Below are 18869 nucleotides of genomic sequence, written 5' to 3'. Positions count from 1 at the left end.
CTCCATTTTCTTGTGGAGTCCTTGGTATAGTTTTCTGTCTATGAATACCATTAATGGAGCAATAATCTTCAAATTCATGACTGCAATACTCACCACCATTATTAGATCTGAGACATTTTAATTTCTTACCAGTCTCATCTTCAACCAAGCATTTCCATTTCTTAAAAGTTTGAAATACATCAGATTTCTGTCTAAGGAAATAAACTCATACTTTTCTAGTTGCGTCATCAATAAATGTAACATAATAATGAGAGCCACCAAGGGAAGATACCTAGGCTGGTCCCCATACATCTGTATGCACAAGCTCTAATTTCTCCTTTTTGTTTTCCTTCCCTATCTTTACAAAACTCACTCTCTTTTGTTTTCCATACACACAAATTTCAAAGAAATCCATATTCACACATTTTAGACCTGGTAAAACTTTCCTTGAATGAAGTACTTTCATACCTTTCTCACTCATGTGCCCAATTCTATTGTGCCACAGCGCTGTATCAGAATCTACAGCAGCTATTTGTTCTCCCTTCTCAACTGCAGTAATTGTTCCTGAATATTCATTTTTCTCTGAAACAATCAAAGTAGAAGGAACAATATGGCCTGTAGAAAGATATAAGGTGCCTACTTTCACACCTTTTGCTACTACAAGGGAACCTTTTAAAACCTTCCAATTTTTATCATTAAAAATAACTACACAACCCTCATCATCGAGTTGCCCTACTAAAATTAAATTTCTACTTAGTTTTGGAACATGTCTTACCTCATGTAGTAGCCAATGATTCCCATTTTGCAACTTAATCTTAATTTTTCCCTTTCCAACAATCTAACAGGGTTCATTATCCCCCAAATAAACAAGCCCAAAATCCCCTTGGACATAATCAATGAAATAACCTCTATGAGGTGTAGCATGAAATGAAGCACCAGAATCTAAAACCCATGACTCATCAACACTCTCTAAAGACAGAAGCAAAGCATTCTCTTTGGATTTGTTACTTACCACATTTGCCTCCTTGTCTCCATCTGATTTATCTCCTTCATTTTTCTTTCGATTCCAGCAATCTTTCTTTTTGTGCCCTGGTTTCCCACAGTACTAGCAATCATTTGGTCCTCTCGATTGAGACCTCCTACCCTTTGACTTTCTTCTTGATTTCCCATGATTTCCAGAGTTACTTCCTCTTTCAGTCATTCTGCCCCTATTTTGTGCATTTAAAGCACTTCCTGATGTAGATCCACCTGAGAATTTTCTAAGAGTTTCCTCACTTAAAATAACACCGATCACATCATCATATTTTAGGGTACTAGATCCAGGAACAAAATTACTCACCGCCATTACCAAGCCATTCCAGCTTTCAGGAAAAGAACAAAAAAACAAGAGAGCCCTAATTTCTTCATCAAAATTGATACCCACAGAAGATAATTGACTAGTAATAGTATTAAACTCATTTAAATGATCTGCAACAGATCCGCCTTCTGCCATTTTTATATTAAATAAACGCTTCATGAGAAATACCTTATTTGAAGTAGAGGGCTTTTCATACAGTGTCACTAGGGTTTTCATCAAATCTTTTGTCATCTTTGCTTTTGTAATATTAAATGTCACCGATGGTGCCAAGCATAACCGAATGCTTCTGAGTGCCTTTCTGTCCAAGAGATCCCATTCAGCCTCTAACATAGTTCCCTGATTCTTGGCTTTGCCTTCCAACGCCTTCCATAAATCCTTCTGATATAAATAGTCTTCCATTTGCATCTTTCATAATTGGAAGTTCTGCCCATTAAACCTATCAACCCTCAGCTTACCCTCATCTGCCGTAGCTCCCACTCAACTGTGAGACTCCCACTTAACCGTGAGACTTTCCTGTAGAGGATAACTGAAAGACAACCTTGCTCTGATACCAATCATAGGGCCCATTTGCCATTACACCAAAAGCCATGACTTTTAGTGAACATAGAACACCACATAATTAACCACCTATGGGCAGGGGAGCGCATCGCATCACCCAACAATGTAGGGCCCATTTGCCGTTGCACCAAAAGCCATGACTTTTAGTGAACATGGAACACCACATAATTAACCACCTGTGGGCAAGGGAGCGTGTCGCATCACCCAACAATCTCCCCCTCGACGTGCATACCAAGTGCTTATGCGGGTCGAGAAGGCACCGGGGAGATTTGAACCCATGACCAAGCCAAAACCAAGCTCTGATACCACTTGTTAGGATAAACTACGGACAGAAATAAAAACTACATGCAAATATAACCAATAACAAAAAAATAATGGATCACACAAAAAATGAACACAAGGCACCAAGATTTAACGTGGTTCACCCAATCCCTAAGCTACGTTCACCAAACAGCAAGTCCAATCTTATTACAATCCAGTGATTACAACCTAATTACAATCCATAATCCCTTACAGCTCAATACCACCGCAAGAACCAATTTCGTATCACAACACTATGAAAAATACCCAACCCTAAGCCCTTTTATACAAGTATTAAATCGCTTTAGGGTTATAACATGTCGGCCATATGTCGGCCATAATATTTCGGCTACCATGTCGGCCACTGCCCAAAAAAATTTAATGACGTCCTTATGACCCAAATGAACAATTCTAATATGTCCCTAGGGGTCCTAGAAGCCCTAGTGACATATGTTGTCATTTAATGAGTCGAATGGGGTCATAGGTCAACCTATGACCCCCTTTTGCCCATATGAACAATTCTAATATGTTTTGAGGTGTCCTATGACCCGTAGGGACATATGTCATCATTTAATGTGTCAAAGGGGGTCATAGGTTGACCTATGACCCCATTTAACCCATAAGAATGATTCTAATATGTCCCTAGGGGTCCTAGGACCCCTAGGGACATATGTTGTCATGTAATGGGTTGAAGGGTGTCATAGGTCACCCTATGACCCCCTTTGACCCATAAGAACGATTCTAATATGTCCCTAGGGGTCCTAGGACCCCTAGGGACATATGTTGTCATGCAAAGGGTCAAAGGGGGTCATAGGTCAACCTATGACTCCCTTTGACCCATAAAAAATATTTTAATATGTCCCTAAGGTTCCTAGGACCCCTTTGGATATATGTCATTATGTAATTTGTCGAAAGGGGTCATAGGTCAACCTATGACTCTGTTTGACCCATAAGAAGCATTCTAATATGTCCCTAGGGGTTCTAAGACCCTTGGAGACATATGTCATCATGTAATGGGTCAAAGGGGGTCATAGGTCAACCTATGACCCCCTTTAACCCATATTAATAATTCTAATATGTCCCTAGGTGTCGTATGACCCGTAGGGACATATGTCATCATGTAAAGGGTCAAAGGGGGTGATAGGTTGACGTATGACCCTTTTTGACTCATAAAAATTATTCTAATACATCCCTAGGGGTCCTAGGACCCCTAGGGACATATGTAGTCATGTAATCGGTTTAAGGGTGTCATGGGTCACCCTATGACCACCTTTGACCCATAAGGATGATTCTAATATTTCTCTAGGGGTCCTAGGACCTCTAGGAACATATGTCATCATGTAATGTGTTGAATGGGGTCATGGGTCAACCTATGATCCCCTTTGACCCATAAGAACAATTTTCATATGTCCCTAGGGGTCGTAGGGACATATGTCGTCATGTAATGGGTCAAAAGGGGTCATAGGTCAATATAAGACCCCTTTTGACCCATATGAACAATTTTAATATGTCCCTAGCGTTCTTAGGACTGCTAGGGACACATGTCATTATTTAATGGGTCAAAGGGAATCATAGGTCAACTTATGACCCCCTTCGATTCATATGAACAATTGTAATATGTCCCTAGGGTACCTAGGACCCCTAGGGACATATGTCGTCATGTAATGTGTCGAAGGCGGTCATAGGTCAACTTATGAACTCTTTTGACCCATAAGAATGATTCTCATATGTTCTTAAGGGTCCTTAGGACATATGTTGTCATGTAATAGTTCAAAAGGGGTCATGGGTCAACCTATGACCCCCTTTGACCCATATGAACAATTCTAATATGTCTCTATGGGTCTTAGGATCCTTAGGAACAAATGTCATCATTTAATGGGTTGAAGGGGTTCATAGGTCAACCTATGATCTCCTTTGATCCATATGAATAATTCTAATATGTCTCTGTGGGTCTTAGGACTCCTAGGGACATATGTCATCGTTTAATGAGTCAAAGTGGGTCCTAGGTCACCCTATGACCCCCTTTGACCCATATAAATGATTCTAATATGTCCCTAGGGGTCCTGGGACCCCTAGGGACAAACGTCTTCATGTAATGGGTTGAAGGGTGTCATAGGTCAACCTATGACCCTCTTTGACCCATATGAACGATTCTAATATGTCCCTAGGGGTCTCAAGACCTCTCGGGACATATGTCATTATGTAATGTGTAGAAGGGCATCATAGGTTGTCATAGGTCAACCTATGATCCCCTTCGACCCATAAGAATGATTTTAATATGTCCTTATGGGTCCTAGGACCTCTAGGGACATGTGTTATTATGCAATGGGTCGAAGGGGATCATAAGTCAACTTATGAGCCCCTTCAATCCATATGAATGATTCCAATATGTCCCTAGGGGTTCTAGGACCCCTAGGGACATATGTCATCATGTAATGGGTCAAAGGGAGTTATAGGTTAACCTATGACCCCCTTTGGCCCATAAGAATGATTCTAATATGTCCCTATGGGTCCTAAACCCTTAGGGACACATGTCATCATTTAATGGGTTGAATGGGGTCATAGGTCAACTTATGACCCCCTTTGACCCATAAGAATGATTGTAATATGTCCTTAGGGGTCCTAGGACCCCTAGGGACATATGTCGTCATGTAATGCATTGAAAGGGGTCATAAGTCAATCTATGACCTCCTTCGACCCATAAGAACGATTCTAATATGTCACTAGGGGTCCGAAGACCCCTAGGGACATATGTTGTTATGTAATGGGTCAAAGGGACCTATGACCCCCTTTGAATCATATATATTAATTATATACATATATATTAATGACATACATATTAATATAATAATATATATTAATAACATATATATATATATATATATATATAAGGTTATCATATTTAATAAAAATATTATGTTATTATATATATTAATAACATACTTATATATATATATTACGTTATTATATATATATTAATAATATACTTATATATATATATATTACATTATAATATATATATATATATATATATATATTACGTTATTATATTTAGTAAAAATAATAATAATATAAATTATATTTATAGATTATAATGAGAATAACATAATATATTATATATTATATCTTTACATTACGTTATTATATATATATAATATATTATAATACATATTTACATAGTAATATAACAAAAATAATTTATAAATCATAAGCTATAAGTCTTAAATCTGGTTTTCCCTCCAAAATGGGTTGGGATTTCAAATTTCCCACCAAAATTCACTTAGCCATATCGGATATTCGATTAGGCTTGGTATTTACCAAGCCTACTTGGTCAACCCAAAAGACATGTTTGAAGAGGGTTTTAGTGATACTCAGACTTCGGGTAGTCGTCTGACAATGTTATTTTCATTGAAATTGAATGAAATGAAAAGGATTTTTTAATATCGTTCTCGAGATTCAATTAATATAATTTCTGTCAAATTTTGAGATCGATAAGTATTTATTAGTTAATTGTCAATGAAGATTATTGTAAAGTGCTGATTGACATATTGATTGAAAAACAACTATAATTTTCAAATGGTATAACATTTTTTAAATCTAAAAGCTGCATCACATTCTATGCTTCGCCTAGTATAAGAAAAAATAAAATAAATTTGATAAAAAAATTTATTAGTTAAGGTGGTCAGACATGGGACTTTTTTTTCGAAAACATTTTTGTAGAAAATTCATATTTAATTATTTATTTGGAATAAAAATACTAAAAAATATGCATCACATCTGGGCATGAGTCTACTTTTCATATCTATAATTATATTAAAAAAATATTATCATTTGATTTTGATTAAGGTGGTCAGACATACACCTACTTTTTATTTTTGCCTAGAAATTTTTGTTGTACTACATTAAAATTCAAACTTTTGACCAATCAATTATTTTTTTCTCCCGATAAGGCCTAATAGTTTAGAAACTACATTCAATTTTCTACAGATTATTTTCTGATTTTCTAATTTTTCTAATTTTTCACTGCCACTTAAGGCCATAGTTTCGTACACCATGATCCTGCACATACCCTATATGTATATATGTATGTATGTATGTATGTATATATATATATGTATGTATGTATGTATATATATATGTATGTATGTATGTATATATATGTAGGTATGTATGTATATATATATGTATATATATATGTATATATGTATGTATATATATGTATATATGTATATATGTATTTATGTATCTATATATGTATGTATGTATATATATGTACATATATGTATATGTAGATATGTAATACATATATATATACATATATATATATACATAAACATATACATATACATGTACATACATACATACATACATACATGCATACATACATACATACATACATATATATAATTGATTACATTCAATATACCCAGCTATAAGGCCTTCTAGGTTAGGGACAAATACAAATACTAGTTACAATAATATCAATTTTGCATGATCTCTCAAAATCCAACCAAACACTAATCCTAGCTAGCCTAGATCTATAACATAATAGCAATCTAGAAGAAATCACCAAGGAAATCTAAATTTGTGCTCGCAAGCCTATCAAGAAATCTCCCTATTTTCTAGCCACAGCCCTAGCTCTACTCCATCTTATCCAAGATCCAAGTGTAAATTGCCTCACATTTGGTGCTCTATCCACACATTCACAACTCCATCACAATCCTATTGTAAGCTACCTCACAATTGGTGCTCTATCCACAAACTTGGGAAAACTCACTCTTTAGCTACTCTCCTCTTTCCCAAGATGGATGATAATGACAAAAGACTTCCCCACAATGACTACTTATACCAATCTAAGCCATAAGTTTTCCTAGAACACAAATTAAATATAAATCCATAAATTAAATGCCACAAGTCGGCCTACAACAACAATTAAATGTCCAAAATCGATATCTAAGTAAAATCATGATATCTCCTAGCTCTAAAAGAATTAAAACTCACATTTTGAACTGTAGTTAGTAATCTAGGTCCTCTTCAATCCCTAATATTTTAATTTTCTAACTCATTTTATAAAATTAGTTACATGGCCTACAACAGGCACCAAATTCCTAAGCAAGGTTGAGCTCCATAGACCATGTTGAGCAACCAAAGACCAAGCCAAGTCCCTAGACCATGCCAAGCAACCAAAAACCATGCCAAGTTCCAAGACAATGCTGAGCTCCATAGACCATGCCAAGCTCATAGACCATGCTAAGCTCCATAGACCATGCCGAGCTTCAATACCATGTTGAGCAACCAAAGACCATGTTGAGCTCCCAGACCATGCTAAGCTCCAAGACCATGTTGAGCTCCCAAAGTATGCCAAGCACTAGTCCTTCTTCAACCAAGTACCAATCCAAATACCCTCCAAAGACACTACCAAGCCACGTCCCATGAACTCCAAAGTAGTCATTGAGAAAATCAAAGATGCTCCTGCATTAGTAACTAAGCGTTGTATTATATCACTACTAGAAGACCTTTTCCAAAATCTATGTTGCTTCTTAGGCTCTAGCCCCAACCCAAGCCCTAGCCACTAACTTGGAGATGGGAGCTCTCAAGAATTGAATTGGAGCTTTAAAACATGAGTGAAAATTATCAAAAATCTTAAAGATATGATGTATAAATTTGTGGGAGTGGATCAATAACAGTCAATTGATCTTAAAGACTACATGTTCTCGGTGCCTCTCTTTCAAGAATTTTTTCATCAAAGTGCACCACAACCCCTGATTTCTTAAGCCTTCATGACAAAGAATTCTATGCCTAATTATTCCTATCTATTCCTTGTGATGGGGGCACAACCCAAGAACAGAATGGACACAGCAGAAAAGGGAAAATTGTATTAATTGAAAAATAAGCTAGCGCAAATAGTACAAAGAAAATAAACTTCAAAACATGCCCTAAGGGCTTATAATAGCATAAATCTAGAGATAATTTCTCCTGCCAGTACCTCCTCTCAAACTCCACTCCGAACTGCCTTTTACAATGCCAAAAATCTCCTTAAATAGACCCCAGAGGGTTAAGGACTAGGAGTACATTCTAGAAAGTGCTAGTAGGCATCCAACGACCAAATAGAAGGTTCTAGAAGCTGCGTTAGAAGTCGGCGCAAATTTAGAAGAATCCAAAAATGGTAACCAAACTTTTGGGAGGCATAACTTTTGAACCGTAGCTCCGATTGACGAACCATTTACATTTTTGGAAAGCTCTTGAAGCGCTCTATAGCCCTATGGACGAGCTTTGATCGTCTCCCATTTTTGGCCCTTTTTGAGGTCATTTAATGCCCCTAACCTGACTTTGAAGCATTCTTAGGAGGTCTCCAAAACCTGAAAAATTGCAATAACTTTCAAATCATGGGGCCTTTTCACCTGATTCTTTTTCTGAAATGCTCTAAATCACAATTACATTCATCTGGCCAATTCACACCTTCTAGTTTACCAAAATGATGGCCCAATTACATGCTCCTATTTTTTTGGGATTTTCTAACACACTGATAGTGGAACTGTGAGAGCTGGAACCTTTATTTGACCCAAATGGGTATCCAAAAATGAAAACACATGAAACAAAAACTAAGTCTAAATACATTTTTTTTGGGTGACACAAGATTGCCCTTATACCTCTGGATGCTCCTACATCAGACACCCAGGGTAGATTGAAAAGTGAACCTGTCACTTTATGAATGGTAGAGGAAATCCCAAATGGGAAACCTCAACTGCTGAAATCCAAGTTGAGTCCTTGATCGGTCGTCCTTTCCATTTGACCAAATGCTCTTCATACTACCTGTTTCTGGTACTCCTACCCACACGATGATCTAGAATGTCTTCTATCTCGTCATTGTTAGAAGCAGGAATTGGACATGACTGTAACACCAGCTCCTCATCTGCACCATCATCATGATACTTTGTTAAGTCTGCAATGTTGAAAATAGGAGAAATGTGAATACCTTCTAGTAGCTCCACCTCATATGCATTTCCTCAATCATGTTTCTTCAAAATTTTGCAAGGGCCAAATTTCTTCATTTTCAGCTTGTTGTAAGTACCGACTGGAAATCTTTCTTTTCGTAAGTGCACCATGACTAAATCTCCTACTTGGAATTCCTTATGTCTTCTCCTTTGATCAGCCCTAGCTTTATACTCTTGATTCATCTTGGTAATGTGTGCTTGAACCTCCTCATGTAGATGCCTGATATGTTCAGCAAATTCCTCAGCTTCAGCACTTGTCTTCTCCCCTTGTTCTATCTTCCTCAGCTCTAGTGCAGTCCTTGGGCTACTCCCATATACAATTTGAAATGGTGATTTTCTAGTACTCCTATTTACAGAGTTATTATAAGCAAACTCTGTCTCTGGTAGAATCAAATCCCATCCCTTGGGCTTATCCCCAACTAAACATCTCAGCAAATTGCCCAGACTTCTATTTACCACTTCTATTTGGCCATCAGTTTGTGGGTGATGCATGGAACTAAATTTTAGGTCTATTCTCAACTTCTTCTATAATGTCCTCTAGAAATACCCCACAAATTTAGTATCTCTATCAGAAACTATACTCCTTGGGAGACCATGTAGTCTCACCACCTCTCTGAAGAACAAGTCTACAATATGGACAGCATCATGAATTTTGTGGCATGGAATGAAATTTGTCATTTTGGAGAACCTATCAACTACCACAAATACTAAGTCATTACCCCTTTGTGTCCTCGGCAATCCAAGAACAAAATCCATACTTATGTCCTCCCATGATTTTGATGGAACAGGAAATGCTTGATATAGGCCAGTATTGTGACTAAACCCCTTGGCAACTTGACAAACCTGGCAACTCTGTACAAACTTCTTCACATCCTATGAAATTTGAGGCCAAAAATAATGTTCTCTAAGAATGGCAATGGTCTTATCTCGACCAAAATGTCCTGCCATCCCTTCACTGTGTTTCTCCTTAATCAGATTTTCCCTCATGGAACTCCTTGGAATCCACAATTGACTACCCTTGAACAACATTCCATCCTGAATCAAATAGTCTAACCACTTGGTTCTATCTATAGCAACAGGCTCTTTACAAGCTTTCCATGCTTCAGCAAAATCAAGATCCTCAGGGTACAAATTCTTGAGTTCACCAAACCCAACTACTTCAACCTGCATTATTGTAAGCAACAACTGTCTCCTACTTAGTGCATCTGCAACCCTGTTAGATTTTCCACTTCTATGCTTCAACACAAATGTATAACTCTGCAAGAACTCTACCCACTTCATATGCCTCTAATTCAATTTACCTTGGCTATTTAGGTACTGTAATGCCTGATGATCAGTATACAAAACAAATTCCTTTGGCAATAAATAATGCCTCCATTTCTTTAAGGCCTGAACTATTGCATAGAACTCTTGATCATAAACAGAATACTTCTTCTTTGCATCATTCAATTTTTCACTAAAATATGCAATAGGTTTACCTTCTTGGCTTAATACAGCCCCAATAGCACTGCCACTGGCATCACAATCCACCTGGAACACTTTTCTAAAATCTAGAAGTGCCAACACAGGCTATTCTATCACCTTCTTCTTCAGCAATTCAAAACTTCTCACAGCTACTGCAGTCCATTTGAACTCTTTTCTATCCCCTCTTATTGTATCAGTTAGGGGTGCACATATGCCGCTGAAATTCTTAATAAACTTCCTGTAAAAACTAACCAGACCATGAAATGATCTTACCTCAGTAGCAGACCTTGGAGTAGGCCATTCCAAGATGGCTTTTACCTTTTCTGGATCCATTTTGAGACCTTTAGGTGATATAACAAACCCCAAATAGACTAACTCCCTTTTTGTAAAGATACACTTCTTCAGATTAATTAACAATTTCTCTTCCCTTAGCCTTTCAAGGACACTATGAATATGCAATAAATGTTCTTCCAAAGTCTTGCTGAAATTAAAATATCATCCAAATAAACAATAACAAATTTTCCCAAGAACTTCTTAAGTACCTCATTCATGAGCTGCATGAAGGTGCTTGGGGCGTTTGTAAATCCAAAGGGCATGATTAACCACTCATAAAGACCCTCCTTGGTCTTGAAGGTTGTTTTCCACTCATCTCCTTCTCGAATCCGTATCTGGTGATAACCACTCCTCAGATCTATCTTTATGAAGTACTGAGCTCCACTCAAGTGTCCATAAGATCATCCATCCTTGGCAAAGGAAACCAGTACTTGATGGTTATCCTATTTATAGCTCGAGAATCTGTACAAATCCTAGCACTGCTACATACCTTTTCACCTTCCTTTTTCATGGGCTTCAATTTGTGGCGAACTCCATCCTTTGTCAGAGAGTATGTGTTTGCATGTCCATCATGTACTACATGTCTATCAAACTGCCATAGTCTACCCAACAATAGATGGAAAACATCCATCGAAATAACATCACAGAGAACTTCATCATGGTAACTCCCAATTTTGAATTTCACTAAACATTGTTCACTTACCAGGACCTTATGATCATCTTTTACCCAAGCAATCCGATAGGGCTAGGGATGTTTCTCCCTCTAGAGATTTAGCTTAGAGACCATCTCTTCTGATACCAAGTTATCAGTGCTACCACCCTCAATGATCACATCACAACATTTATCCTCACACTTGCATCTGGTATGGAACAAACTCCTCTGTTGTCCTAGTTTAATCTCACCACTTAGTAGGACTCTTTCATTTACCAACGTCTCTCCTCTTTTTGCATCCTCTAAATGTGATGATTGTGCATCCTCATCCACATGAGCAACCCTAGCTTGGCCCTCAGCTCTCATATCTGTCCTTCCTTGTCATTGAGGGAATTCAAAGGCACAATGATCTTCTTCATTGCAATGGAAATAGGTACCACGGAAGCCTCCTCTTCCTTGTCCATGTCCTCTACCTCTTCCTCTTTGATTTCCAAAGTCTTGATCATGGGAGCGGTTGAAACCCTCATTCCTCTGGTTCCTGCTAGTACCCACATCTTCATTTTTCTTTTGGGTTTCATTGCGGCCTCTAGATGATCTACCACTCCCCCTTCCTCCTTGACCATGCCCTCTTTGTCTTCCTTCAAACCTTTTATTCAACTTCTCTTCAACTTGTAGGGCAAATTGGTATGCCTCTTCAACGCTGGTCATTTTTACTAGACTTAATTCCTCCTAGATGCTAGGTCGCAACCCACTGATATAACGAGAAACCTTCTTCTTATTTTCTTCTGCATGCGCCGCTCTAATCAAGAGTCAATAAAATTCCTCTGTATATTCTTGGACTGATCTTCCTGCTTTCTTTAACCCATGCATCTTCTTAAACAAATCAAGCTCGTAGTCCACAGAAATGAACTGCTTCTTCAATTTGTCCACCATGCGATCCCACCTTGTGATCTTCTCCTTTCCTCTTCTATTTCTTTCTAATTGGACCTCTTGCCACTAGATTTTGGCATGACCTTTCAGTTTCGCCTTTACAAACTTAACCCTATCTAGGTCCCTGATATCCTCATACTCAAAGTATTCTTCCAGTTCATTGATCCAATTGATCAACTCATCTGGTTTTAGATTTCCTAAAAATACACCCACTTCAATCGTAGGTCTTTTTCCAAACTTAGTAATGGCCCTAAAATGTTGTTCCTTTGCATGATTCAAAACTTCCCCATCAAATTCCCCTTCTGGTCCCATTACTTCTTCTTCATTGTCATCCTCACTGTTGTCACCTGCGGCACCATTTGCTCCTCTATGGAGCTCCTCTTGCAATGCTTGTACCTACCTTTGGAGGGCTCTAACCTCCTCAGGATTAATAGCTTTGGCCCTTCTGCCACACTCTCTTTATGCAGACATCTTATAACTGAAACCCACAACCAGACAGTCTTGGTGTAAACTGCCTCACAGTCGGCACTCTGTGTACACACTCAGGAAAACCAGCTCTGATACCACTTGATGGCTACAACCTAAGAACAGAATGGACACAATAGAAAAGGGAAAATTGTATTAACTAAAAAAAAAGCTAGGAAAAATAGTACAAAGAAAATAAATTTCAAAACATGCCCTAAGGGCTTACAATAGCATAAATTTGGAGATAATTTCTCCTGTCAGTACCTCCTCTCAAACTCCACTCCGAACTGCCTTTTACAATGATAGAAATCTCCTTAAATAGACCTCGGAGGGTTAAGAACTAGGAGTAAATTCTAGAAAGTGCTAGTAGGCATCAACCGACCAAATAGAAGGTTCTAGAAGCTGCGTTAGAAGTTGGCGCAAATCTAGAAGAATCCAAAAACGGTAACCGAACTTTCGGGAGGCATAACTTTTGAACTGTAGCTCTGATTGATGAACCGTTTACATTTTTGGAAATCTCTCGAAGTGCTCTATAGCCCTATGGAGGAGCTTTTCTCGTCCCCCATTTTTTGGCCCTTTTTGAGGTCATTTAATGCCCCTAACCTGACTTTGAAGCATTCTAAGGAGGTCTCCAAAACCTGAAAAATTGCAATAACTTTCAAATCATGGGGCCTTTTCACCTGATTCTTTTTCTGAAATGCTCTAAATCACAATTACATTCATCTGGCCAATTCACACCTTCTAGTTTACCAAAATGATGGCCCAATTACATGCTCCTATTTTTTTGGGATTTTCTAACACACATAGTGGAACTGTGAGAGTTGGAACCTTTATTTGACCCAAATGGGTATCCAAAAATGAAAACACATGAAACAAAAACTAAGTCTAAATACATTTTTTTTGGGTGACACAAGATTGCCCTTATACCTCTGGATGCTCCTGCATCACCTTGTTAAGACTCATGTGACCATTCCAATAAAGAGAAGACCCTAGAAACTATTGGAGCTATCAACACACTCCCAATACCTTGAAGGCTTCATTCTGTGAAGAGAGAGAGAGAGAGATCTATTGGAATTCATTAAGTGAGTTACTAAGATGGAAGTTGAGTGGTAGAATCGAGATACACCAAGTTTATTACATAAGCCAACCTGGATTGATTTTCATGCTTCGTGTTAGTCTATTATTTTATTTTCTAAGTGCAACTACACACCTGGTAGTTGATAAGTAAATAGTTTGATATACTATTTTTTAGCAGTGCCTTCTTGTAAAATGATGTGTAATGGATGAGACATTGATATTTCATAATCCAATGATTCTTCACTTTTATGTTTACCCACATTTTTAGATATATGAAGAGAGAATCCTTTATTTTCTTAAAAAATTAAAATAATACATTCTTTAATTATACTTGATGAATGATACAAAATGGAACTTCATTGTTAGTAACAAAGTATCTATTCACCCTATGATTTTTGAAAAATCTTGTACATATTGAAAGCTAATTCCTTTCACCAAAGAAAACTAAGATTACTATGAAAGAGTAAGTGAAACAAACATTTTGAGAAGCAACACATGACTCACCACACATTCTTTGATATAATGATTAAATATTTGATCATATGTACTAGGTGATTGCAGTGACTAAATACCTATGCATTTCGGTGAGATGGAACATTTACCATATAGACATTCTTTCACTCCTATTTTTGGAGGCCATTTAAATACTTTTCATCTTCGATTGATCAGCTCTTTAGACTTAGTCTTCTCTACCTAGTCATATTCTATATAGTGGAGGTTCTCCATATTAGCAATTTGACAGTGTTTGCAACTTCATGCTTCAATGGTGTTCTTCATGATCATCCTTTTGTTCCTATTTTTTGGAATATTTTATTTCCATCTCTTTTTGGAGTAGGATTTTTCCCATGTGATTTTCAATATTTCTCCTCTTTACAAAGATTTGGTTGTGCTTGGTTACCTCATCAAGCCATTTTGTCATGACCCAAATTTTCTTTCAATAGTAGTTTCTAAGTTTCTAGCTACTCCCTTAGTTTATCTTAAGGAGGGGTGTTAGAGTAATAAGATATGAAATTATTAATTAAATAATTTTGATTTAATTATTAAGTAACTTATTATCTCTAATTTACTTAAACAAAACTTTAGGAATATAATAATTAATTATTTTATTAATTATTATTGTGCAACCTAGGTTTTTCCTTTTAGGATTTTTATCTCCTTTTATAAGGATTGGTCTCTTTGAATTTATTCATTCACATTTGGTAATAAAAATTTCTCTTTTTTATCATCAAGAATGTCTCATCTATGGATCTAGAAATTCTAGCCTCAATAGCTTTATGCTTCTCTCTTTCTCTATAATAGGTGTTTGCATGTAGGTGATTCTTAGGAGCTGTGGGGTTGATCTTTCATCAACTTCAATAGTAGGATAAATAGAGCACACAACCATCTTCTCCAAACTAGTTATATCAACAACCACTATCTTTTCCAAGATTGAATCAACAATAGGATTCTCATCCCCATCCCCATCTCCAACGTTTGACATCTAACTTGAGCTAGTTCCCTACATCCCTTCTAAATTATTCACATTCTCCTAAAAGGATTTTTTAATCATTGTATAGTACTCTAACAAGGCTCCCTTCCACCAAGAAGAAGGCCTCTTAGATTTGAATTTGTGAATGCCACACTTAGTTGCCACATGACCTATTTTGAAATGTGTCAATATTCATGTTGAACATAACCTTTTCTTGAGTTTCACAAAGTCTTATGAATGTTCTTAGATATCCAAATAATTTTTTCCTTACCTACTACTCTAAGAACTTGGTTAATAGGTCACGCCAAGTGTGAGAATCTATGTACAAAATTTTTGTGATATTTTTGGGAGGAGTATAGACTTTCATGAATTGTATATTTGTTGGATCAATATGAACACCTTTATTGTCTATGATTTTTCCTAAATATTAAATTTTTTTATGCCAAATGAGCACTTTTCTCTATTAGCATAGGTTTTGCACTACTATAAAGCTGGAAGAGCTTCTTCCACATGTTGCAAATACTCCTCCAAAGTCTTTCTTAAGACAATGTAATTCAACCTCTAAAACTTGAGGGTCAAGTATCACAATTTATATTTATAAACTATAGAAGTTTCATGTTAACCAATGTAATTCAAATTTTGAAGTCACGACTACAAATTATTGGTCAAACATAAAAGGTTGACACTCATGTTAGTAGGTGTTTCAAATATTAAGTTGTAAAGTGCAATTGGAGAACTAATAATAAACCTTTGAAGTTTGAGATGCATGGTCAATGTAACTTTTAAAGTCCAAGGTGAAAGTAGGTCCAAATTCAATGCTAAATCTAACAAATACTTATTAAATTCAAACTCTAAAGTGTGAAATGTGAGTACCCTAGTATCAATGCTTGATTAAATGGTGTGTTTATGTTGGTGAAGATTTTTTTTCTTGGTCAAACTTCAATATCTATGTTGATGTGACTTAGGCTTCCAAGTTCAAGATTATGCAAACAATCTCTGAAACTCAAAACCATGGAGAAGTGTAGCTAGCCTACAAAGTTAGAGTTTTTGCAAACTACGTCCTAAATTTTTAGCTACTGTTCAATTTTCCTATCTTGTATGAAGCTCAACATGTCAAAAGAGGGATTTGGTAGGTAATTTGCACACATGTTTATAGGTTGTTGTGGGAACCCCATCCTTCCACCAAATCTTGTAAAGTGAGTTATTCATAGTGATTTTGACAATAGTTTTTATACTTATGCCAGTATACATAATGCACAACATGTATGAAAAATTGTTATTGTAATGTCGTACCTATAGTGTGTTCAAATACAATTTGACAACTTGTGTGTAACAATACAATATGACATGTGACATTTGATATCACTTTTCTAACATATAATATGATTACAATGTCATACTTTTGTTACATACAAAAGATTTCCAAGATACTTTTGAAATATTCAATCAATAAAAATATTTTACCCAAAAAAAGATAGTTAAACAAAGTACTTTTGCTATTATGAACAAGGGCTATGAGCAGCTGGAGTCCTTACCGTTGGTGGAAGCTAGAAAAGATTGTGCAATTCACCATCAAGCCAGTTATAAGATTAAGCCAAGAAAAGGTAGAAAATGTATTTCATGAGCATGAAATAATTTGAAAAAGAACACTTTGAACATAACAAAGATTGTTTGATGCATTAAATGAGCTTTGGAAGGAGAGCATAAGCATAGCCTACGGAATACATACGAAGACTAAAATGGACAAGTAACAATTATTGTACAATAGAAAAGGGTAGATAAATGCATATTTAAGAGGAAGAAGTATGAATGCATGAACTATATATTATGCCAATTGCAGGAAGAATGTGGGTAAATCTAGAGGACACTACCATACTACATCTAATTGTATATAGGAATTGGAAATACCTAGGATTGATTTTTATTTCAATTTAATCATACGTAGAGATATTCTTAAGCATAAAAGACTACTTTTATAGATTCAAATAACAATTCAAAGATAATCATTTTATTTCATTATGTACTTTAATTTTAATCTCCAAGATTAAATTTATAATCTGCTAAGTGTCGCATCTAAAGTTTATTTATCGAATGATATTCCAATAAATGTTGTTTTAACTTGCGTAGAATTCTAACTAAAATCTAGATGTTTCGCAACTGTAAAGTTTATTTATCAGATGATATTCCAATAAATGCACCAATTAACTTGCATAGAATTTTGACTAAAATCTAGATTTTCAACAACTGTAAACTTCAATGATGTACTTAACATCTAGGTGTTTAGCATGTTGGAATATTTAATCTTGCATACATTTTCTCCCTGGAGCCAAACGTTCACCTACCCACCTGACGTCCAGAACAGACAGAAAAATTAATACGTGTAGGTGAAGTTTTCCAAATTTTGAAAAGAGGGGGAAAATGGAATGTGACAAAAGGAATGTTTATTCATTCATTCATTCAACCAAATTATTTAGAGTTTCAGTTCAGCAGAGCAAAGACAAGGAAGAAGAAGAAAGTGGTCAGCAGATCCATTTGCTGCAAAGATAGAAGGAATTATGTTCAGTGTCTCTAGTTGAACGTGACTCCTCTGTTCATTCTGTGAGTTTGTTGTTGTTTGTTTTGGTCCTGTTAAAGCAGTGATTGCTCCAACCACCTTTGTATGCAGCCATTATAGTTATAGGTTTAAAAGTTTTTTGAAGTATTAAAGTTTTTTGAAGTTTTACCAATTTAGCGTTATTTTAGGGTTTTTCTGGTTGAAGTTGAATGCTCCCAGATTTTGTAATAGTTTAAATCTTAGTTGAATAGAAAAGAAAACATGCATATTTGAATCTATTGTTTTCCTCTTCTATTCATTGTATTTGAGAAACTTGGTTGAAAGGTTAAAGCTCAGCTCTCTTGTTTTAATCGTGAAAGCATTCATGTTAGATTTTTCTAAGTTATAATTTTTATTAGTTGGAGCCAACCTTACTCGACATCCATTGTCTTCTTTGAGTGCTGAGCTAACTCGACACCTATCCTTTGTGTGCCGAGCTCACTTGGCACCTGTTCATTTTCACTCAGCACCTTCAAGTTCTTAGCAAGTGCCGAGCATAACTGGCACTCGACACCTTCATGTGCCAAGTAAAACTGGCACTTGGCACCTTCCTGTGCCGAGCAGTTTTTAAGTGCCGAGTAAAAGTTTTAGGTTTAGGGTTGTGAGTATTTGAGTATTAAATTAAATTTTAATTGATATTTCTCACATGTATCAGAGCTTTGAGGCCCCACATCCACAGTGAGTTAGGGCATTTGTTT

This window comes from Cupressus sempervirens, chromosome 4, assembly GCF_028749045.1.
Source record: "Cupressus sempervirens isolate cs-2001-9-10 chromosome 4, ASM2874904v1, whole genome shotgun sequence".
Classification (NCBI taxonomy): domain Eukaryota; kingdom Viridiplantae; phylum Streptophyta; class Pinopsida; order Cupressales; family Cupressaceae; genus Cupressus; species Cupressus sempervirens.
The sequence above is the reverse complement of the archived record's forward strand: the minus strand, read 5'-3'. Positions refer to the sequence as shown.